The sequence below is a fragment of the Schistocerca piceifrons genome, chromosome 5 (assembly GCF_021461385.2).
Source record: "Schistocerca piceifrons isolate TAMUIC-IGC-003096 chromosome 5, iqSchPice1.1, whole genome shotgun sequence".
NCBI classification, from domain to species: domain Eukaryota; kingdom Metazoa; phylum Arthropoda; class Insecta; order Orthoptera; family Acrididae; genus Schistocerca; species Schistocerca piceifrons.
The window spans coordinates 357,729,226-357,753,413 of record NC_060142.1 but is presented as its reverse complement, the minus strand read 5'-3'; the positions used below and the strand labels follow the sequence as shown (position 1 = coordinate 357,753,413).

Below are 24,188 nucleotides of genomic sequence, written 5' to 3'. Positions count from 1 at the left end.
AGTTCCAAACTGAACAATCCATTGCCCTCACCCACCTAATCCTTCACCTACACATCAACTCAGCCAATGAACACACCCGTCAACTCCTATCCTTAATAAAAGTCCTTAATCTTTCCTCTCCCACATCCACACCGGCTGTTCAGAGCATCCTCCTACAGGCCAACCGTAAATTAGAACAGCATGCCACCCTCCACCTCAAAAAACTATCCAATCTCCTGGTTTCCCACCTCCGGAAAGGCAACTCACTCGCCCTTCACAACCTTTCCAGCAAACCTCAACCTCCTGTCATTGCACACAAACCCAGTCTCTCCCATCTACTCGATCTCCCACTTCCAGCTCCACTCCCTCCAAAACCTCAAAATTCCGATCAACACAATTTGGAACCACAACACCCTAATTCAGTAGTTAACCTTTCCTCCAAACCTCTCTCCCAATCCGAAACCTCTGTCCTATCCAAAGGCCTCACCTTCAGCCCCACTCCCAGATTCAACCAAACAGCCCTCGTCAAAGATTTACTGTCCTACACTCGTACTCTCTGCTGGAAATATCACTTTGCCACGAAGAAAAATGATCTTAATCCTACTCCTAATGATCCAACTCCCCAAGACACCATCCAAATTGAACCCTGCCTGGAACAGTTCCGTCCTCCGTCACAGCGGGACCCACCTCCTCTTCCTCAAAATCACCCTCTCCAAACCTTCCAGGAATTTCTGACTTCCAGCCTTGCGTCTCAATCCTTCTTAAAAAACCTTAATCCTACACCCAACATCACCACTGCTGAAGCCCAGGCTATCCGTGATCTGAAGGCTGACCGATCCATCGTCATTCTTCCGGCGGACAAGGGTTCCACGACCGTGGTACTTGATCGTCGGGAGTATGTGGCTGAGGGACTGCGTCAGCTTTCAGACAACACCACATACAAAGTTTGCCAAGGTAACCCCATTCCCGATGTCCAGGCGGAGCTTCAAGGAATCCTCAGAACCTTAGGCCCCCTGCAAAACCTTTCACCTGACTCCATCAACCTCCTGACCCCACCGACACCCCGCACCTCTACCTTCTACCTAAAATCCACAAACTCAATCATCCTGGCCGCCCCATTGTAGCTGGTTACCAAGCCCCCACAGAACGTATCTCTGCCTACGTAGATCAACACCTTCAACCCATTACATGCAGTCTCCCATCCTTCATCAAAGGCACCAACCACTTCCTTGAACGCCTGGAATCCTTACCCAATCTGTTACCCCCGGAAACCATCCTTGTAACCATTGATGCCACTTCCTTATACACAAATATTCCGCACGTCCAGGGCCTCGCTGCGATGGAGCATTTCCTTTCACGCCGATCACCTGCCACCCTACCTAAAACCTCTTTCCTCATTACCTTAGCCAGCTTCATCCTGACCCACAACTTCTTCACTTTTGAAGGCCAGACATACTAACAATTAAAGGGAACAGCCATGGGTACCAGGATGGCCCCCTCGTACACCAACCTATTCATGGGTCACTTAGAGGAAGCCGCCTTGGTTACCCAGGTCTGCCAACCCAAAGTTTGGTACAGATTTATTGATGACATCTTCATGATCTGGACTCACAGTGAAGAACAACTCCAGAATTTCCTCTCCAACCTCAACTCCTTTGGTTCCATCAGATTCACCTGGTCCTACTCCAAATCTCATGCCACTTTCCTTGACGTTGACCTCCACCTGTCCAATGGCCAACTTCACACGTCCGTCCACATCAAACCCACCAACAAGCAACAGTACCTCCATTATGACAGCTGCCACCCATTCCACATCAAACGGTCTCTTCCCTACAGCCTAGGTCTTCGTGGCAAATGAAACTGCTCCAGTCCGGAATCCCTGAATCATTACACCAACAACCTGACAACAGCTTTCGCATCCCGCAACTACCCTCCCGACCTGGTACAGAAGCAAATAACCAGTGCCACTTCCTCATCCCCTCAAACACAGAATCCCCCACAGAAGAACCACTAAAGTGCCCCACTTGTGACAGGATACTTTCTGGGACTGGACCAGACTCTGAATGTGGCTCTCCAGCAGGGATACGACTTCCTCAAATCCTGCCCTGAAATGAGATCCATCCTTCATGAAATCCTCCCCACTCCGCCAAGAGTGTCTTTCCGCCGTCCACCTAACCTACGTAACCTCTTAGTTCATCCCTATGAAATCCCCAAACCACCTTCCCTACCCTCTGGCTCCTATCCTTGTAACCGACCCTGGTGCAAAACCTGTCCCATGCACCCTCCCACCACCACCTACTCCAGTCCTGTAACCCGGAAGGTGTACACGATCAAAGGCAGAGCCACGTGTGAAAGCACCCACGTGATTTACCAACTGACCTGCCTACACTGTGATGCATTCTATGTGGGAATGACCAGCAACAAACTGTCCATTCGCATGAATGGACACAGGCAGAGAGTGTTTGTTGGTAATGAGGATCACCCTGTGGCTAAACATGCCTTGGTGCACAGCCAGCACATCTTGGCACAGTGTTACACCGTCCGGGTTATCTGGATACTTCCCACCAACACCAACCTATCCGAACTCCGGAGATGGGAACTTGCCCTTCAGTATATCCTCTCTTCTCCTTATCCGCCAGGCCTCAATCTCCGCTAATTTCAAGTTGCCGCCACTCATACCTCACCTGTCTTTCAACAACTTCTTTGCCTCTACACTTCTGCCTCGACTGACATCTCTGCCCAAACTCTTTGTCTTTAAATATGTCTGCTTGTGTCTGTATGTGTGGATGGATATGTGTGTGTGTGTGTGCGAGTGTATACCTGTCCTTTTTTCCCACTAAGGTAAGTCTTTCTGCTCCCGGGATTGGAATGACTCCTTACCCTCTCCATTAAAACCCACATCCTTTCATCTTTCCCTCTTTCCTGATGAGGCAACCGTTGGTTGCGAAAGCTAGAATTTTGTGTGTATGTTTGTGTTTGCTTGTGTGTCTATCGACCTGCCAGCGCTTTTGTTCGGTAAGTCACCTCATCTTTGTTTTTATATATAATTGAAAGAATGTTATTCAGACATAACTAAACTCAGTATATCTAGAGATCATGCGTGATAGAACACAACTCAGTTACAAACAGCATCTATTAACAACAGCTTCTGTAATCAAAATTCGATATAACATTTTCCAGAAACTGTGTTGGGACAACATGGGGATCCTCTGTGTCTACATTTTGCACTCCAACTGTGGGACTGGTTTACCCTGTTGCAAAATATTGCTTCCCATGGTGGATGGATAGTACTCGCACAAGACTTGTCAACATACAGCTCAACTTTATCATGTAATTCAAGTGGTACAATCAGACCTACATCTACTTGTGGGTTATCCATACTTAGCCACATACCACCTCCTTCTCTGTGGCTGGAAGCTGCACTTGTACAGGAGTACAAAAAAACTGCAGAAAAATCCTCACCTCCCTGTTCACACAAATATTCCAACTATTAGCAAAAGCGGACTTCACTCTTTGACACCCACCTGTGGTAACCACAAGGGTGTTATTTGACACCAGATTCAGTATTAATGACTACTTGAGATTCACATGGCAGATTATGCTATTATGGAACAACTAAAGATGCCATGCATATCACCCAAGCCACATGGCTTTGCAGGGCCACACAAGATCTAGCCAGTTCTTAATCGAATAAGATCCAACACTGGAAGGTGTACTGACTCTGTACAAGTGGAAAAAATAACTTCTCCAAGTTGCAACTATGGCACTGCAAAGCAAAGTGTTTGCCATGTAAATTCTAGCATGTCCTGCAAGGGCTTTCCCTGGTGATTCAACTGACTTCCTAGTGGTGACAGAGGAATCAACAGACTGTGTATATGATTGGATACTAGTTTGTAAGTGCAGCCATTTGTAATATGAGGATTGGAACTTTAATAGTGGCAACTATTTATTTACAGCTCGTACAAAGTAGATATATGTTTCAAAGTAGTCACAAGCATTGTGTATAACCTGTTGTCATAGTTTGTGTTCCAAAAATGAACAGCATAGAAACAGATGTGATGACACTTTCTGCAGGACCTGTCCATCATTTTGCAGGACAATGCTCAAGCACGTACAGTGCAAGCTGTTGCTGATTTGTTTGACTGATGGGGTTGCTAAGTGCTATTCCACTACTGCACTCCCCTGACTTAAGCCTTCGTAAGTTCAACTCGGTTTCTAAACTGAAGGAAACACTTCACGGCATTCGCTTCAGAACTGCTATAAATTTGTCGGGCAACAGACCGCGCTGCTCAAACTATCAACACAACTGGCACTGCTAAGAATATCCTACTTCCACATCACTGCCAACGGGTTGTACACAATGCTGGTGACTATTTTTGTGATGTAGCCATACACAAAATAAATACATTACTTTTAATGACTCAGTGCCCCTACCGATTGGCCGACGAAATACATTTTTAAGAGTATACCCATTAAAATATTTCCATGTTGCTGTATGAAATATGAAAGTTTACAGTATAATTGTATCATAGGGAAATTCCGTTGAGGAAATTAATAAATTATGAGGCAGAATTAATTGCTTTGTCTTCCTTCCTTAATCCTCACTACTGGCAGGTACTTCTCATCGTGAGGTGTGAATGAACTGCCCTTCCTTTTTAACTGTTCCCAACTTACCTATCTCTCCTACCCGATGAAGGAAGTGTAAGTTCCAAAATCTAGGTATTGTGTCACTTTCACTTTTGTGTTTATCTATCAACAGAACTGTACATATTGCTTCCTGAAGGTAAGTATTGGCCAGCAATTTATTAATTTACAATATAATTCATGGATGGCGAGTCTCGAGGGACAGACAAGATGTCATTTCTTATGAAAAAAAAACTGTCCTGTAAGAGGAATTTTACACAAATTTAAAAATACATGAGGCTAGTGAACTTAATCTGTATTTGGGATGCAGATTTTCTGTGAAGAATACCTATATTAATATTCTTTATGGAAAAGTCAAATTTCGAGGTGAAAAATCTGCCAGCACTCATTTTACATTTACTGAATAAGTAGAAGAGAGACAGACTCCCAGTAGTCAAGAAGCAATGCTTAAGGATAATGCTGGTACCCCAAATTCAACCTATATTTTCTCAGTTTTAAAATGGAGTTGTGTCCTCTTTCTTCTGCTAGTGCAGAAATGATGTATAGGCAGGTAATAAATTAATTGGCGAGCCTTTTTGGAAAAAGAACTGACAAGTACTCAAAAGTATATGTTCAACTATTCCCAAGACTTCAACAATGCATTCTCATACAGACACGTAGAACACCCCTTTCATAAAGAAAGACTATATACTGGAAAGATGAGTCACGCAAACTATTAGTTGTCAATGAGGTAGAGACACTTTTCATCAGCATCTAAAAAGAAAGGAAATATTGAGGTAATGCGGTACTTGTATTTAAAAAATAATATTGTTATAGAACAGTAGCAACACAGATAGGGAATGATTGTCAGTGTAAAATAACTAACAATGGAAAATCCAGGATGGAATGTAACAATATTATGAGAAGGAAAGTTGCTACTCACCAAACAGTGGAGATGCTGAGTCACATATGCTGTTGCTGTTTGATGCAGCTCTCCGTGCTACTCTATCCTGTGCAAGCTTCTTCATCTCCAAGTAACTACTGCAACCTACATCCTTCTGACTCTGCTTAGTGTATTCATCTCTTGGTCTCCCTCTATGATTTTTACCCTTCACGTTGCCCTCCAATACTAAATTGGTAATCCCTTGGTGCCTCAGAACATGTCCGAAGAACCGATTCTTTCACCTAGTCAAGTTGTGCCACAAATTCCTCTTCTCCCAAATTCTGTTCAGTACCTCCTCATTAGTTACATGATCTACCCATCTAATCTTCAGCATTCTTCTCTAGCATCACATTTCAAAAGCTTCTATTCTCTTCTTGTCCAAACTATTTATCGTCCATGTTTCACTTCCATACATGGCTACACTCCATACAAATACTTTCAGAAACGACTTCCTGGCACTTAAATCTATACTTGATGTTAACAAATTTCTCTTCTTCAGAAACGCTTTCCTTGCCATTGCCAGTCTACATTATATATCATCTCTACTTCAACCATCATCAGTAATTTTGCTCCACAAATAGCAAAACTCATCTACTACTTTCAGTGTCTCATTTCCTAATCTAATTCCCTCAGCATCCTCTGATTTAATCTGACTACATTCCATTATCCTTGTTTTGCTTTTGTTGATGTTCATCTTATATCCTCCTTTCAAGACACTGTCCATTCCGTTCAACTGCTCTTCCAGGTCCTTTGCTGTCTCTGACAGAATTACAATGTTATCGGCAAACCCGAAAGTTTTTATTTCTTTTCCATTGATTTTAATTCCTGCTCTAAATTTTTCTTTTGTCTCCTGTATTGCTTGCTAAAGTACAGATTGAATAACATCGGGGATAGGCTACACCTTTTCCCAACCATTGCTTCCCTTTCGTGCCCCTCAACACACAACTGCCATCTGGTTTCTGTACAAATAGCCTTTCATCCCTGTATTTAACACCTGCCACCATCAGAATTTGAAAGCGAGTATTTCAGTCAACATTGTCAAAAGCTTTCTCTAAGTCTACAAATGCTACAAATGTAGGTTTGCCTTTCCCTAATCTATCTTCTAAGATAAGTCATAGGGTCAGTATTGCCTCACGCATTCCAACATTTCTATGGAATCCATACTGATCTTCCCCAAGGTCAGCTTCTACCAGTCCTTCCACTTGTCTGTAAAGAATTAGTGTTAGTATTTTGCAGCCATGACTTGTTAAACTAATAGTTTGGTAATTTTTCACACCTGTCAACACCTGCTTTCTTTGGGATTGGAATTATTATATTCTTCTTGAAGTCTGAGGGTATTTCGCCTGTCTCATACATCTTGGTCACCAGATGGTAGAGTTTTGTCATGGCTGGCTCTCCCAAGGCTATCAGTAGTTCTAATGGAATGGTGTCTACTCCCAGGGCCTTGTTTCGATTTCGGTCTTTCAGTGCTGTGTTAAATTCTTCACGCAGTATCATATCTCCCATTTCATCTGCACTAAGTCCTCTTCCATTTCCACAATATTGTCCTCAAGTACATCGCCCTTGTATAGACCCTCTATATACTCCTTCCACCTTTCTGCTTTCCCTTCTTTGCTTAGAACTGGTTTTCCATCTGAGCTCTTGATATTCATACAAGATGTTCTCTTTCCTCCAAATGTCTCTTTTCCTTTAGCCATCCCTGCTTAGCAATTTTGCACTTCCTGTCCATCTCATTTTTGAGACGTTTGTATTCCTTTTTGCCTGCTTCATTTACTGCATTTTTATATTTTCTCATGTCATCAATTAAATTCAGTATCTCTTCTGTTACCCAAGGATTTCTACCAGCCCTCATCTTTTTATGTACGTGATCCTCTGCTGCCTTCACTAATTCATCTCTCAAAGCTACCCATTCTCCTTCTATTGTATTTATTTCCCCAATTCTTGTCAATTGTTCCCTAACGCTCTCTCTGAAACTTCCTGCAACCTCTGGTTATTTCAGTTTATCCAGGTCCCAGGTGCCTATGTGTAACTCGGCATCTCCGCTATATGGTGAGTAGCAGCTTTCCTTCTCATAATATTGTCAGTGTAAAATTTGTACTGTGTGAGTCCTTTGTCAATTGGTAGCCCTATATCAAAATATTCCATAAACAACTTTGAAAATAAAAAAAATCATTAATTCTATACTTGAAATTCAACACAATCAACATTGTTTGAAAACCATTAGTGCTGTATGTAAAGTAACTCATCAAGTATTTATAACAACGGAAGGGTTAATGTCAACCTTGCGTTTATACTTTCGTTTCCATTCATTCAACAATAACCTTTCCTCTGTACAGAACAATGAAAGAATGGGTAATTCAAATGTGATTATCCCCAAAATTCCTTTGCCCTTGTTTGTGATAAGATTAGGTTAGTACTTGTTCCATAGATCATGAATACGACACTTCGTAATGATATGGAACGTGTCAGGTTAATAAAAGGTGTCTATACAAGATACTACAGTACACAAAATATTACATGACACTCAATGTGTGTTTTTCTTCTTTTTTTTTCTTTTTTTTTTGTGTGTGTGTGTGTGTGTGTGTGTGTGTGTGTGTGTGTGTGTGTGTGTGTGTGTGTGTGTGTGTGTTGGGGGAATTACCCACTTACTATATCCAAAAATTCATCTGATGAGTAGAAGGAGTTGCCATTAAGAAATTCTTTTAATTTCCTTTTAAATGCTATATGGCTATGTGTCAGACTTCTTATGTTATTAGGTAAGTGACCAAAGACTTTTGTGGCATCATAATTTACCCCCTTCTGAGCCAAAGTTAGATTTAACCTTGAGTAGTGAAGATCATCCTTTCTCCTAGTGTTGTAGCCATTTATTTGCTATTACTTTTGAATTCGTTCGGATTGTTAATAACAAATTTCATAAGTGAATGTATATATTGTGAGGCTACAGTGAAGATTTCTAGCTCTTTGAATAAGTGTCTGCAGGATGATCTTGGATGAGCTCCAGCAATTATTCTGATTACGCGTTTTTGTGCATTGAACACTCTTTTACTCAATGATGAGTTGCCCCAGAATATGATGCCATACGAAAGGAGAGAATGAAAATAGGCGTGGTAAGCTAACTTACTCAGATGTATATCGCCAAAATTTGCAATGACCCTAATAGCATAAGTAGCTGAACTCAAACGTTTCAGCAGATCCTCAGTGTGTTTTTTCCAGTTCAACCCCTCATCAATGCACACACCTAGAAATTTTGAATATTCTACCTTAGCTACCGATTTCTGATCGAAGTCTATATTTATTAATGGTGTCATTCCATTTACTGTGTGTAACTGTATATACTGTGTTTTGTCAAAGTTTAATGAGAGCCCATTTGCAGAGAACCACTTAATGATTTTCTGAAAAACTTCGTTTACAATTTCACCAGATAATTTTTGTCTGTTGGGTGTGATAGCTATCCTCATATCATCGGCAAAAAGTACCAGCTTTGCATCTTCGTGAATATACAGGGTGATTCAAAAAGAATACCACAACTTTAGGAATTTAAAACTCTGCAACGACAAAAGGCAGAGCTAAGCACTATCTGTCGGCGAATTAAGGGAGCTATAAAGTTTCATTTAGTTGTACATTTGTTCGCTTTAGGCGCTGTTGACTAGGCTGAAAACCAAACTACCCGAGGCAGCCCGTGACAGAGCATTTCATCACTGGCCTCCAAGAAGCCCTGATCTTACCCCCTGCGATTTTTTCTTATGGGGGTATGTTAAGGATATGGTGTTTCAGCCACCTCTCCCAGCCACCATTGATGATTTGAAACGAGAAATAACAGCAGCTATACAAACTGTTACGCCTGATATGCTACAGAGAGTGTGGAACGAGTTGCAGTATCGGGTTGATATTGCTCGTGTGTCTGGAGGGGGCCATATTGAACATCTCTGAACTTGTTTTTGAGTGAAAAAAAAACCTTTTTAAATACTCTTTGTAATGATGTATTACAGAAGGTTATATTATGTTTCTTTCATTAAATACACATTTTTAAAGTTGTGGTATTCTTTTTGAATCACCCTGTAGAATGTCAAGTCATTAATATATATTAAGAACAGCAGAGGACCCAAGACCGAACCTTGCGGTACCCCATTCTTAATTGTTTCCCAGTTTGAGAAATCACGAGTTTTTTGCATATTATGTGAACTGTTAATTTCAACTTTCTGCACTCTTCCAGTTAGGTATGATTTAAACCATTTGAGCACTGTCCCATTCATACCACAGTACTTGAGCTTATCTAGAAGTATTCCATGATTTACACTATCAAAAGCCTTTGATAGATCACAAAAAATCCCAACGGGTGACTTCAGGTTACTCAGAGCATTTAATATTTCATTAGTGAAATTATATATAGCATTTTCCCTTGAAAAAGCCTTCTGGAAACCAAACTGACATTTTGTTAAAACTTTATTTTTACAAAGGTGTGAAGCTACTCTACAATACATTACTTTTTCAAGAATTTTGGATAAGGCAGTCAGAAGAGAGATTGGGCGGTAGTTGTTGACGTCAGACGTATCCCCTTTTTTATGCAGTGGTTTAACAATGGCACACTTCAGTCTATCTGGGAAAATACCCTGCTTCAGAGAGCTATTACATATGTGGCTAAGAATCCCACATATTTCTTGGAACAAGCTTTTATTATCCTGCTGGAAATGCCATCAACTCCATGTGAGCTTTTATTCTTGAGAGAGTTTATTATCTTCCTAATTTCAGAAGGAGAGGTGGGTGGAATTTCAATTGTATCAAATGGTGTGGGTAAGGCCTCTTCCATTAACTACCTTGCTTCTTCTAATGAACATTTAGATCCTATTTTCTCTACATTTAAAAAATGATTATGCAAAATGTTTTCGACTTCCGGCTTGTTGTTTATCAAGGTTCCATCCACTTTGATGGTGATGCCGTCATCCTGTACTCTTGGTTGCGCTGTCTCCCTTGTAATAATATTCCAAATTGTTTTGATTTTGTTATCAGAGGTATTAATCTCAGCCATGTGCATATGCTTCTGGACTTTTTAATAACATTTCTTAATGTAGCACAGTAGTTTTTATAATATTTGGCTGTTTCTGGGCCATTACTCTTTCTTGTTGTTAGATACAGTTCCCTTTTGTGGGTTACAAGATATTTTTATTCCTTTAGTAAGCCCAGGTTTTTGCATGGTTTCTTATAATTAGATTTAACTACTTTCTTGGGAAACAGTTTTCAAATTCTCTTACAAGTGTGTCGTGAAATAAGTTATATTTTAAATTAGCATCGGGTTCCTTGTACACCTCATGCCAGTCTAACTGCTGAAGATTTTCTCTGAAATTTCTAATTGTTGAGTCATTAATTGAACGCAAAACTTTGGAGGGTAGTTTTGAATTACTGAATGGAGCTATGTCATACTGTAACTAGCTGAGCATCATGAGCCCATTCTCAACAGGACAAGAATTTATGTTTTTAAACGTATCTTGGTCTATAAAAGTGTTAGCTATCAATGTGCTGCTGTCGTTTACTATCCGAGTAGGAAAATTAATGACATGTCAAATTGAAAGAACCCAGCAAGACTTCCAGGTCATTCTTCCTATTACACTCTTTCAGTGAATCAACATTGAAGTCCCCACAAATAACAGTTTGCATCCAAGTTTTCCAAGAATAAATGAAAGTTCCCTGAAGGGGACCTATATACTGTTACAATTATAAAAGAGCCCTCCTTCAGTTTAAGTTGACAGGCACATGCTTCTATATGTTGCTCTAGACAAAAGTTTTTTGTATCTAAGCTTTCTACACAGTGATAACTTTTGACATATATGGCAACTCCTTCTCCCACCGTATTCTCTCTACTCATATGTGCAGCTAGTTTATAACCACTGATATTTACCTTTTCCATATCAGACACAATGTGATGCTCAGACAGGCATAGTATATCTATTACATTATCAGATTCAATGTCATCTAAACAAACCAGCTCATCTACTTTATTCTTTAATCCACCAATATTTTGGTTAAATATGGTAACATTATTATTTACTTTCCTTTTGTGAGATTTTGTCAGTTTTGGACCTCTTTAGCACTTGCTGCCTGAACTTCTCATTGGACCCTGATATTAGTCTAAAAAAGTGGTACATCCATGAGTACTAGTGTCCCCCCTTTTGCATTTATCCACTCTTTGTATTGTAATACTATCCACTTCTTTAAAGATCAATTTGATGTGTGGCTAAACACTCATTTGTTTTGTTTACAGACATTTACTTCAGCAACCAAACCACCTACTACAGTACATCAGCATGAAGATTCAATATTTTTTATAAACAAACAAGTGATAAGGCTCCCATAGAATGGCAGCAATGTGAACAATGGTTGAAGTTAGTGGCCATTAGATATCACTGACTGGGATTTTTAAAAATTAGGAAATTTTTCATAGTTTTTTGTGTGTGTTTCATTTTCTGTTGTAAAAGATTTTAGTGCTCTCCACTTTTAAGACATTGTGATTTTTTCCTGCCTAACTTTCCTATTTTAAAATATTTATGGCATTACTTTATTACCTCTAGTCTGGCTTGGGGAGGGGGAAAATCAGTATCCCATGAACTGTGAAATGAAATGTTTTTGAGGAGGGGGAAGAAGAAATAGGAGTAGAGCAATGGAGCTATTGTTGTGAAGTACACAAGGTCAGTATAATTTAAAACTTTTACTCTCCTCTATGTACACAGTCATATTTACTTTTGCTACATGTAAATTTGAAAAAGCCAATTGGCGTTCAACATCAAACTGCTTCCTCAACTACAGCAGCCACTTTAAACCGTTTCATTAAATGTTTGGAGTCTATTGGTCTTTTTAATTTCAACCAAAGGCAGCAGACATAACAGGTAAGGTGCCGAATAAGAAGACATATTGTTGGCTACAGGAATTAAATTGCAGTGTTCATAGGTGACTTGGTGGGGAAAAAATTTCTTGTAGATGTTCATAGAACAATTTTTTGACAGCAAAATATGTTGCTTATATTACGTTCACTTATCACATATGTGGCTGATACCTGAGCCTATCAGTACTTTGAATTTACAATAGGAAATAACTTTTACTTTAGATAAGTGCATAATGGCCAATTGTTCCAGTAAACAAAAAATATAGTGTCTTTAAACTAATTTTTACCCTTGCTTCCATATGTTATTTTTGTCTTTTAATAATCAGACCCTGTGCGGAACCTTTCACTTATGCCTATTTGTAAAACTATTATCAGTTCTTTACTGCACTGTGCAGTAACATAAGTCAAACAGAAATAAATGATAACATTGACTGCTGCACCTGGAAACAGCCTCGTTCTGATCTAACTTAGGTGAGATGATCTGCAAATCACTTATCAGTGCTATTTCTCTTATGTGGAAAAAAATGAGTTATCACAGCTTATCAATTTAAAACTTCTTAGATTATTTCTATAATATCAAATGCAGAAAATCAGAAGAGCAATTCATATTATAGAAATACCTGTACAAGTTTTGTGTCAGTTTTAGTAACATGAATGTACGAAGTATGTATTTTATTGTGGTGTAAAACTGGATATTTATTCAAAGCACTTTTACTTGAATTTCACTAAACAGTATTGGTTAGAAAGACTGTAGAGTGGTGTAGGCACTATGTACTCATAAATATTGTGTGTGTGACATTTTCACTTCTGAAGAAGTGTGAATCAGCTTTACAACAGTATGGGTACTTCAAGTACTCTTTGATATCTTAACAATACATGAACTGATGTTACTTAATGTGTTTGAGTTACAAAGAAATTGTGTTCTGAATCCATATTTCTGTGGCCACCCCTCTGATTTTAAAAAATTGTAAAAAAGTGTCAATTTGTTTCTGCTGTTTTTACAGTTGTGCCTGGTTTGGCAAATATCCTTAACTGTAAATTGTATTAGTTTCTGTACAGATTGTATATAATGTATTATTGTATAAAACAGTAGGTTGCCCAAGCACTCAGAAAGATTTTGGTTTATATAGTAAGAATTGAAACTGACATTCCTGGTGCTGTAGTAGTAAATTTCTTACAAGAGATATGGTAATCTACATGCAGCGAAGTATTTGTGTCACATTATTGGTGATACGTGGTGAATATTGTTTCTCAGTGATCAGTGCTTAGTTAGTGCTGGTTATTATAAGTATTATTGTTAGCCTTGAATTTCAGTTTTTACCATGGAAGGAACCCTACAATAGTAATTATTTTTGTTATTATTAGGAGTTATGTGGAAGAAATTATCAGTAATCATTTTATAAAGCTTGAATCCAAAGTTTTTCTTACATGTCATTTATTTTAAAATATATGACCAGAGGTAAAATTCCACTTTTCAGCCGTAATAATAATAATAATGAAGAATGTGCCTTCTGAAATCTCTGAGAGGTTTTATAATTATAAATGTTTCCTTCCTTGTAGCTTCCTATTGAGAGTGAAGGTAATAGTTACCATATGAATGTGTATTTATGAATCATGAATGTATCTGGTTTGATTGTATGCCTTTCTCAGGGAAGCATTTTGGCATTTGGGCAGTATTACTAAGAGCTACAAATCTTAGTGCCTAAAAGCCTGTGGACACTAGTCTTCCTCCAGCATTCAGTGTACTGTTGGAAAGATGCTATTAAAATACTATGAAATTAAAATTACTTGTTATTTTTTTATGCAGCACTGTTCCAAGTTTACAGAATAACCCAGTTCAAACTAAGAGCATACATCCTCAACCAAATGAGTGTTCAGTACAATCAATTTTACTAAGTAATTAGAATTTTATGCATGCAACAGTAGTAATTATGAGGGCCCATTACAAGAAAAATGAATAGCATGTGAAAACAAAAGGACTGTTGCTTGGTAGAACAGATGTAATGGCTTAGAAGCTGAGTGACATTACACTTGCATTAAAAAAGAGGAAGTGATTTCCCATTAACTAAAGTCAAAGGTGACAGCAAGTAGTATTCTACTTCTAATAGAGTTACATATTCTAAAGGCAACCTTGTCAAAGCAACCACTCTACTGTCATTTTCTGTTCGTTTTAGTTTCACATAACTGTCACATCTTTTTTTATGCCCTTCCAAACCCTAGGCCAACCTCTTCCCCTTTTTCCTCACCCCCCCCCCCCCCCATTTTCCCTTCAAGAATATTAATAATAAAGTAGTTGTGTCGGGTGACACGTCAAATAAATTTTATTTTTGTTTTCCATTTCCTTTAATAATCTCTCTTCATGCACTTCCCTTGAGACTTCCAGGTTGATTTGTACCGAATTCACATTTCAGCAGCTTCAAGTCAGTTCCTTTTCATTTGATCCATAGTCCAACTTTCCCTTCTGTAGAGCACTCTATGCCAAGTATTTTCTGACGTCTATATTCATATGTTTGCAGGTTATAATGTTTTCCTTAGTGATAAATGCCTAATTTACAATGCTATCCTTCTCTTCACTTTCATTAAGCCTTTATTGCCCCCTGTGATTTTAGTAGTTACATTACAAAATTGTTTCACCTCCTCAGTTCTGACATCAGTTTTTATGTATCCCATTACTTTTGTTTTCAGTTTGTTCACTCAGTTTAAGAGCATTTGATAGGACTTGCAACAATCACAGTGTCATCGGCAAATCTAATATGCCTATCCTTTCATCATTTGCCTTTATGACCTTTCCCTTCTCCTTCACAATCTGAATAGCTTGTTAAATAAATGTGGAGGTAGGGGGAATTCATTTCTAATCTTTGCCACTTCCTCTATGTTATTGATGTTCTTTGGTTCTAATGCAGTTGATTAATCATTCTTCTGGCCGTCCTGTTAAGTCCTATTTTCTTCATAACTCTCAAGAGTAGCTCCCAGTTTGTATTGTCAAAAGCTTTTTCTAAGCCAATGAAAGGACATCAAGTTCTGTTCACATCAATCTTGCTCTCCAACAGCAACAACAAAGCCAAAATTGCTTCCCTTGTTCCTCTGCCCCCTCTAAATCCAAGTTGGTCTGCTCCAGTATACTTATCTACTTGTCCTTTTATCCTGTTTCTAACTATGTTAATGAGTATTCCGGGGTCGCAGTTAAAAATATTGAAAAGAATCTAAGTAACTCTGGAAATCTGTCTGTGTCTGTCTGTCTATGTCTTGAACTAAAAGGTGGTGATATAGGGAAAAAATTCCGCGTGGGAAAAATATATATAAAAAAACAAAGATGCTGTGACTTACCAAACGGGAAAGCGCTGATAGATACACACAATAAAAACACACACACACAAAAATTTCAAGCTTTCGCAACCCAAGGTTGCTTCATCAGGAAAGAGGGAGAGGGTAAGGAGTCATTCCAATCCTGGGAGTGGAAAGACTTACCTTAGAGGAAAAAAAGGAATCTCTCTCTCTCTCTCTCTCTCTCTCTCTCTCTCTCTCTCTCTCTCTCTCACACACACACACACACACACACACACACACACACACACACACACATTATATTTGCATTCTAGTTTCTGTAATGGAGAATAATAGTGACTATAGAAGATCCTAGTTACTGACTAATTACTCAACACACACTTCCTTTGGCTGAGCTATAAGTGAAAAGTTTTCAGGTACTCTCCAGGTTTCTTACACAAAGCATTTGTAGAACCACATAATTTTATGAATGTGTGTTGTCATTGGCCATATGCCATTTAAATGACTATTGTGAAATGACACACAGCTGAGGCAATATTAAAATGTTATATTTAAACCTAATTTGAGGTGTAGATTGTAGTATCAAGTGACAACAGAGATATGATTGATACCATAGTTTATACAATCTTTACGTATAAAAATACAGTGATTATTTACAGAACAGCTGTATAAACAGTAAAGAAGATAAGTTACCACTATTTTGATGGAGTTCACTTCAGAAGCAAGTGTTGACCCGAACTGTCAGGGGAAGAAATTAACCTGAAAATAAAATATGTGAACACAGATTTTAATATTGCTGTCAGTACCATTTTCATAGAAAACACAGTTTAATATTAAAATAACATCCAGAAAAGTTAGTTAAATTGAGCCATTATCTATGAGTAATTGTCCTTCAAATATCTGTAATTAATACACAGCACATCCAAATTCTGTACGTGTGTCTACAAAAAAAGAAGTAAATTATTTTTATAATTTCATGCATTTATTAAAAATAAACAGCCCCACCCTTGAATCAGTACACAGATGGAAGCAAGATCAATTCTCATAGAATTGTAGTACATTCTTTTTGAAGTCCATGTACAATGATAGTCATGATTTCAGAATTTTGAGCTTTTTTCAGATAGGAAAATTATCAAAAGAAGTGCAATACATAGTCAGGGCCCAATTTCTGAACAATCAACAAGGAGAAGTATCACCAAAATAGGGGTGCAGTGGCATTGTAGCATGACAGTGTTAACGTTTTACAGCAGTATCATGAACATTTATATGTTATTGTTTTTCTTGATGAAACATTGGTAAAAACAAGCCATTCCAAGAATAAAAGGTATGTGATAAAGGCACTATGCCTGCATTCATAAATTTATGAAAATTTTGTGTTCCTAAAATAACAAATACCACTGTGAAATTAAACACAATTGCTTTTACGACCTCCTGTACTTCCAATGTATGTAACTTAGTAATATTCAGTGATTCATGACCAACCAATTCTAATCGCCTCCAGAAAATAATACAATGGGTATATTTTAACAGTATGGTATTAGTCAGTGACCCATGAGGGACCACTCTCAATTGCCTGCAGAAAATAAAACAATGGGTACATTTAATCAGCAATCAGAAATTTTCCACCCAAGCTCTACAGCACATGCACAGCATTGATCACAAGGAGATTCATACTTCCAGAACACTTCTCTAGTGTCACTTAACAACACACAAATTATTTTCACATCATACTGGATTATTTCATTCCAAGTACCTTTGTTTAGTTTGAGACTGAAGTTACTTTTTAGTGCTGCACCATACAAATGTGCAAGAAGTGCATTCTTTCATCCTATAATAGTTGTACGATATGCACAGGGGAAGAAACCATTGTACTAGCAAGCCTAAATTACGTGTAACTACCTGTCTAAATCAAACAATGGAAGCGCCAAGTAGGAATGTCAACAATGTAGGAAAAGACAGAGTGTTACTTACCAAAGACTGTGTCCGAAAGCTTTCCGTAAGTGTCTTTCAATTGTGCCTGTCTGCAACTTAAAGTGTCTTCTATACAGTAGGTAGCAATCTGTCTTCTCCTACATTGTTTAACTGTCTGTCTGCATCAAACAGAACCTTACATTCTGTCTTTGCCTGTCTGCAACTTAAAGTGTCTTCTATACAGTAGGTAGCAATCTGTCTTCTCCTACATTGTTTAACTGTCTGTCTGCATCAAATAGAACCTTACATTCTGTCTTGTTTAATTCCTGATATTTCTATACTATTGCCACTACTGCTCATTTCTTTACATTAGGTGTCATATACAATGTACCAAAGGAGGATGTATAACAATAAAACATGACATGCAACTGATCCATAAAATTGACACTCAAACAAAACTACACATGGACTAGCTACAAAGGAAGAACATTTACTGTGCTGTTTAACATTTTTATAACACAATAAATGTCGGTGAGGGCGTGGATTCTCTTGCTAAAACTCAATATATTTGACCAGCAGGCACTTCATTAATACATTGAAAATATTTAGACACACCATCCAACGAGATGCCATATAGTCTCAGAATTCAAACTTCAGTTTGGTTAGATCAACAACTCTTGTTTTATGTATGAACAGTGAACGTAACTGACCAACACACATCAAAAGGAAGCTGGTGACTTTGCAGCACTGAGTGTACTTACTGCGTGTAAGTTGTAGTCGCAAGTACATACTTGTGTTCCAACATGGCATGTTTTATTATGAAATGCATCATTCAACAGTGTGGTAACATAGAAAAAAGGAAGTAGAAAAAATGTAGAAACATTTCTGCATGCACTTAATAACACAAAAAAGGTTCAAAACATTATATCTTTCAGTATTTTCAAAATTAAGAGACTGTTAATGTAGTCAAAATTTGGTTGAAATTCATTTTGGTAAAAGAAAGTGTTTGCATCAGTGATCTCGCAAATTCCATCTTAATGTACTTAAGGTAGTCCAGTTGTTAATTATCTTCAATTATTGTTGGAAATTTTAGAGTGGGAAAATTATCCGAAGTTGAATACTGAAAATTTGTAATAATCTCAATGAAAATAACCAAAAGAAAATCAATAAGTCTCCATATATGAAGATTCTCCGACTAGGCCTGCATAATCTTGTTAACACTTTCTCGAACTGTTTATTGGAACCTAGAGTATTTCATACTGGTGATGTGTACACTTATGTACTATTAGTTCGTGTGTATCCAGATACACTGTTCTGAAGATGTACACAGAGCTTTTAAATACAATATTCATTAACCTGCAGGGCCTACAATTTAATAAAAATGGCCAATTCCCCTTTTCTTTTACTGATACCACAATAGTATGATATTAGACTTTCTCCATTGGCTACACACTGAGGTTACAAAAGTCATGGGATAGCAATATGCACATACATAAATTGAGGTAATACTGCGTACACAAGGTATAAAAGGGAAGTGCACTGGTGAAGCTCTACTCTGTACTCAGGTGACTCATGTGACATGGCTTCCGGCATTATTGTGGCCACACAATGGAAATTAACAGGTTTTGAATGCGGAATGATAGTTGGAGCTAGACGCATGGGACATTCCATTTGGGAATTCAATATCTGTGATCCACAACATCAAGAGAGATGAGAATACCAAGTTTCAGGCATTATATCTCGCCACGGACAACACAGAGGCCGATGGCCTTCACTTAATGACTAAGAGCAAAGGCGTCCATGAACCATGGACCTTGCCGTTGGTGGGGAAGCTTGCGTATCTACAGATAGCTATACTGTAGGTGCAACCACAACAGTAGGGTATCTGTTGAGAGGCTAGATACAATGTGTGGTTCCTGAAGAGGGGCAGCAGCCTTTTCAGTAGTTGCAGGGGCAACAGTCTGGATGACTGACTGATCTGGCCTTGTAACATTAACCAAAATGGCCTTGCTGTGCCGGTACCACAAATGGGTGAAACAAGGTGAAACTACAGCTGTAATTTTTCCCGAGGGCATGCAGCTTTACTGTTTGGTTAAATTATGATGACATCCTCTTGTGTAAAATATTCCAGAGGTAAAATAGTCCCCATTCAGATCTCTGGAGGGGACTACTCAGGAAGACATCATTATCAGAAGAAACAAAACTGGCAATCTATGGATTGGAGTGTGGAATGTCAGATCCCTTACTTGGGCAGGTAGGTTAGAAAATTTAAAAAGGGAAATGGATTGGTTAAAGTTAGATATAGTGGGAATTAGTGAAGTTCGGCGGCAGGAGGAACAAGACTTTTGGTCAGATGGACACAGGGCTATAAATACAAAATCAAATAGGGGTAATGCAGGAGAGGGTTTAATAATGAATAAAAAAAATAGGTGCATAGGTAAGGTACTTCAAACAGCATAGTGATCACATTAATGTAGCCAACATAGACACGAAGCCCATGCCTACCACAGTTTATATGCCAACTAGCTCCGCAGATGACTAAGAGACTGAAGAAATGTATGATGAGATAAAAGAAATCATTCAGATAGTGAGGGGAGACAAAAATTTAACAGTAATGGGAGACTGAAATTTAAGAGCAGGAAAAGGAAGAGAAGGAAAATTAGTGAGTGAATATAGAATCGGGGTAAGGAATGAATAAGGAACCAGGTTTTAAATAGTAAGACATTTCCAGGGGCAGATGTGGGCTCTGACCACAATTTGTTGGTTATGAAATCTACACTAAAACTGAAGAAAATATAAAAAAGTGGGAGTTTGAGGTGATGGGACCTGGATAAACTGAAAGAACCAGTAGTTGTAGAGAGTTTCAGAAAGAGCATCAGGGAACAATTGACAAGAATGGGGGAAAGAAATACAACAGAAGAGGAATGGGTAGCTTTGAGAGCTGAAAAAGTGAAGGCAGCAGAGGATCAACTAGGTAGAAAGATGAGGGCTAGTAGAAATTGTTGGGTAACAGAAGAGATACTGAATTTAATTGATGAAAGGAGAAAATATAAAAATGCAGTATATGACGCAGGGAAAAGGAATACAAACATCACAAAATGGAGATCAACAGAAGTGTAAAATGGCTAAGCAGGATTGGCTAGAGGACAAATGTAAGGACACAGCGGCATATATCACTAGGGGTAAGACAGATACTGCCTACAGGAAAATTAAAGAGATCTTTGGAGAAAAGAGAACCACTTGTATGAATATCAAGATCTCAAATAGAAAACCAGTTCTAAGCAAAGAAGGGAAAGCAGAAAGGTGGAAAGAGCACAAGGGTGATGTACTTGAGGGCGATATTATGGAAATGGAAGAGGACATAGATGAAGATGAAATGGGAGATATGATATTGTGTGAAGAATGTGACAGAGCAACGAAAGAACAAAGTCAAAACAAGGCCCCGAGAGTAGACATCATTCCATTAGAACTACTGAAAGCCTTGGGAGAGCCAGCCATGACAAAACTCTACCATCTTGTGACCAGGATGTGTGAGACAAGAAGAATATAATAATTCCAATCCCAAAGAAAGAAGGTGTTGACAAGTGTGAAAATTACCGAACTATCAGTTTAATAAGTCACGGTTGCAAAATACTAACATATGGAAGGACTGGTAGAAGCTTACCTTGGGGAAGATCAGTATGGATTCCATAGAAATGTTGGAACAGATGAGGCAATACTGACCTCATGACTTATCTTAGAGGATAGATTAAGGAAGGGCAAACATATGTTTCTAGCATATGTAGACTTAGAGAAAGCTTTTGACAATGTTGACTGGAATACTCTCTTTCAATTTCTGAAGATGGTAGGAGTCAATTACAGGGAACAAAAGGCTATTTACAATTTGTACAGAAACCAGATGGCAGTTATAAGAGTCAAGGGGCAATAAAGGGGAGCAATCATTGGGAAGGGGGTAGTGAGACAGGGTTGTAGCCTATCCCCGATATTATTCAATCTGTATATTAGCAAGCAATAAAGGAAACAAAAGAAAAATTTGGAGTACGAATTAAAATCCATGGAGAAGAAATAAAAACTTTTAGGTTTGCCGATGACATTGTAATTCTGTCGGAGACAACAAAGGACCTGGAAGAGCAGTTGAAAGGAATGGACAGTGTCTTGAAAGGAGGATATAAGATGAACATCAACAAAAGCAAAATGAGGGTAATGGAATGTAGTCAGATTAAATCAGATGATGCTGAGGGAATTAGATTAGGAAATGAGACACTTAAAGTCGTAGATGAGTTTTGCTATTTGGGGAGCAAAATTACTGATGATGGTTGAAGTAGAGATGATATAAAATGTAGACTGGCAATGGCAAGGAAAGCATTTCTGAAAACATCAAGTATAGATTTAAATGGCAGGAAGTCGTTCCTGAAAGTATATGTATGGAGTGTAGCCATGTATGGAAGTGAAACATGGACGATAAATAGTTTGGACAAGAAGAGAATAGAAGCTTTCGAAATGTGATGCTAGAGAAGAATGCTGAAGATTAGATGGGTAGATCATGTAACTAATGAGGAGGTACTGAACAGAACTGGGGAGAAGAGGAATTTGTGGCACAATTTGACTATAAGAAGGGATCAGTTCGTAGGACATGTTCTGAGGCATCAAGGGATCACAAATTTATCATTGGAGGACAGCGGGGAGGGTAAAAATCGTAGAGGTAGACCAAGAGATGAATACACTAAGCAGATTCAGAAGGATGTAGGCTGCTGTAGTTACTTGGAGATGATTAAACTTTCACAGGATAGAGTAGCATGGAGATCTGCATCAAACCAATCTCTGGACTGAAGACAACAACAACAACTTAATCACAACAAGTTGCATCATCTGCAAACTGTTAATATTGTCTGTCAGGTCATTAATATGTAATACAAACATCAAGGGTCCATACATACTTCCCTTTGGCATAACTGAAGTTACTTCCAAATCTCTTCACAACTCTCCAATCAAGATAACATGCTACATCCTCTATGCCAAGAAATCCTCAAACCAATCGTAAATTTTGTTTTTTTATTGCTATAACCCTTTACATACTATTTGGATACATGCCACCACACCATGCCATTGGTGTGTTACATTTTAAATATTCTATAAGTGGCATCTGTGTAGACCTGTGGTAAGCCACATGACTTGTGCACAGGGCACAGCACCTGCTGCGCCACCTACCATAGCCCCCTCTTGAGTGCTCCAGGTACTTACTATCATATTTTGTTCATACTTATCTGCTTGTACCAGTATCTGGATTGGTTCTATGTTTGTGTCTACATTTTCAACTGTTGTTCACTTGTCTGTGGAAGAAGAACGAACTTCGTTCATTGCATCTGTGCTGTTGTTTGTGTATTACAGTATGATAAGGCTACCCCATGTGATCATAGTTTTATCAGCAAGTTTAGGTATGGTCCTGAGTCAAATGCTCTTTGGAAATGAAAAAAATACTACAGTAGAGCATCGATTATCCGAATTGGGGGACGTGGGTGTTCGGAAAACTGGTTTGTTCGGATAATTGAACTGTACATGTTTATTTGCCAAGAAGAACTACTGTACAGTAGGATCAAGCATAGCTATAAAATTTGCTATGCTCGTCTTTTCTTTTTTTATATCTGTAATTGTCGACTTCCCCACCTTGTACTCATTGGATAAAGTGGTTGCAGATTCACCTTCTTCTAATCTTTTAATAATCCCGTACTTGTCCCTCATGGAAAGGACAACACGTTTACGTTTAAGCATTTTGTATCGCCAAGTTCACTTCTTCACGCAGCAGCACACAAGTGGTCGTAACAGAAAAAAGAAGGTGACTGTTTGCACCGTGAGAAGCTCTTCTTGGGGGCGCACAATCCTTCAAACTGCGCGGAGCGCCACGCCTCAACTCTAAACTGGCGCAGCTGTTGCTGTGAACAGCTTTGATACTGCCGCTACTTCTTCTGCCAGTGCCCAGCCGACAGAAGTGTGCTGATTGTTGAAACACAGCGACTGGCGGCTTGGCCGGTCAGAAGCGCCTCGTGAAGGCTCCATTAGAAGCAATGTTCCGCCAGCGGTGGCCCAGTGCGGCAACTACTGTGGGAAACTTGGTTTGGGAGTGAGGGGGATGATGGACAGTAGGGTGGGAGAGTAACAGGTGCGAGCGAGTACACAGTTCGGTTAAGCGGTCGTTCGGTTGACCGACGCTCTACTGTACTTCTCCCTGACTGCCTTGAGCCATGGTTTTTAGGATGTCACATGCGAGAAGCGCAAGTTGTGTTTCACTTGACCAAAGTTTCTGGAATCCATAACATCACCTAAAGTGTTGCCAGTCCCTTGCCTGGGTAAAGGAGGTGCTTTGGCATCAGATATGCCAAAACAAAGATGTCAAGACCTTCAACATCAGCCATTGAAACCAGAAGAGCGTTCCCCATACGCTGACGTATGGGTGAAGGCTACTGAGTCAAGAGCAGGCTTGGCGAAAGAAGCTAGCTCCAATCAGGATAGACACACTGAATGTCAGATCAGTGACAGGAAGAAAAAGAGAGGTGGCTTTTATGACAGCTCACACAC

The 24,188-nt window shown here is 38.9% G+C and overlaps 2 protein-coding genes across 3 annotated transcripts in view; one reads left to right on the top strand and one right to left on the bottom strand.

Annotated features, from left to right (window-relative positions):
* LOC124797872 (bifunctional arginine demethylase and lysyl-hydroxylase PSR) overlaps nt 1–14,203 on the top strand; it is a 163,644-nt gene extending 149,441 nt beyond the window's left edge. For both annotated transcript variants that reach the window (XM_047260960.1, XM_047260961.1), the window contains one exon: nt 11,802–14,203. The gene's annotated coding sequence lies outside the window, so the exon portion shown is untranslated. The remainder of the gene's footprint in view (nt 1–11,801) is intronic.
* A 2,100-nt stretch (nt 14,204–16,303) lies between these two features.
* LOC124797871 (U3 small nucleolar ribonucleoprotein protein MPP10) overlaps nt 16,304–24,188 on the bottom strand; it is an 86,445-nt gene continuing 78,560 nt past the window's right edge. Inside the window, exon 11 of the mRNA XM_047260959.1 lies at nt 16,304–16,463. The gene's annotated coding sequence lies outside the window, so the exon portion shown is untranslated. The remainder of the gene's footprint in view (nt 16,464–24,188) is intronic.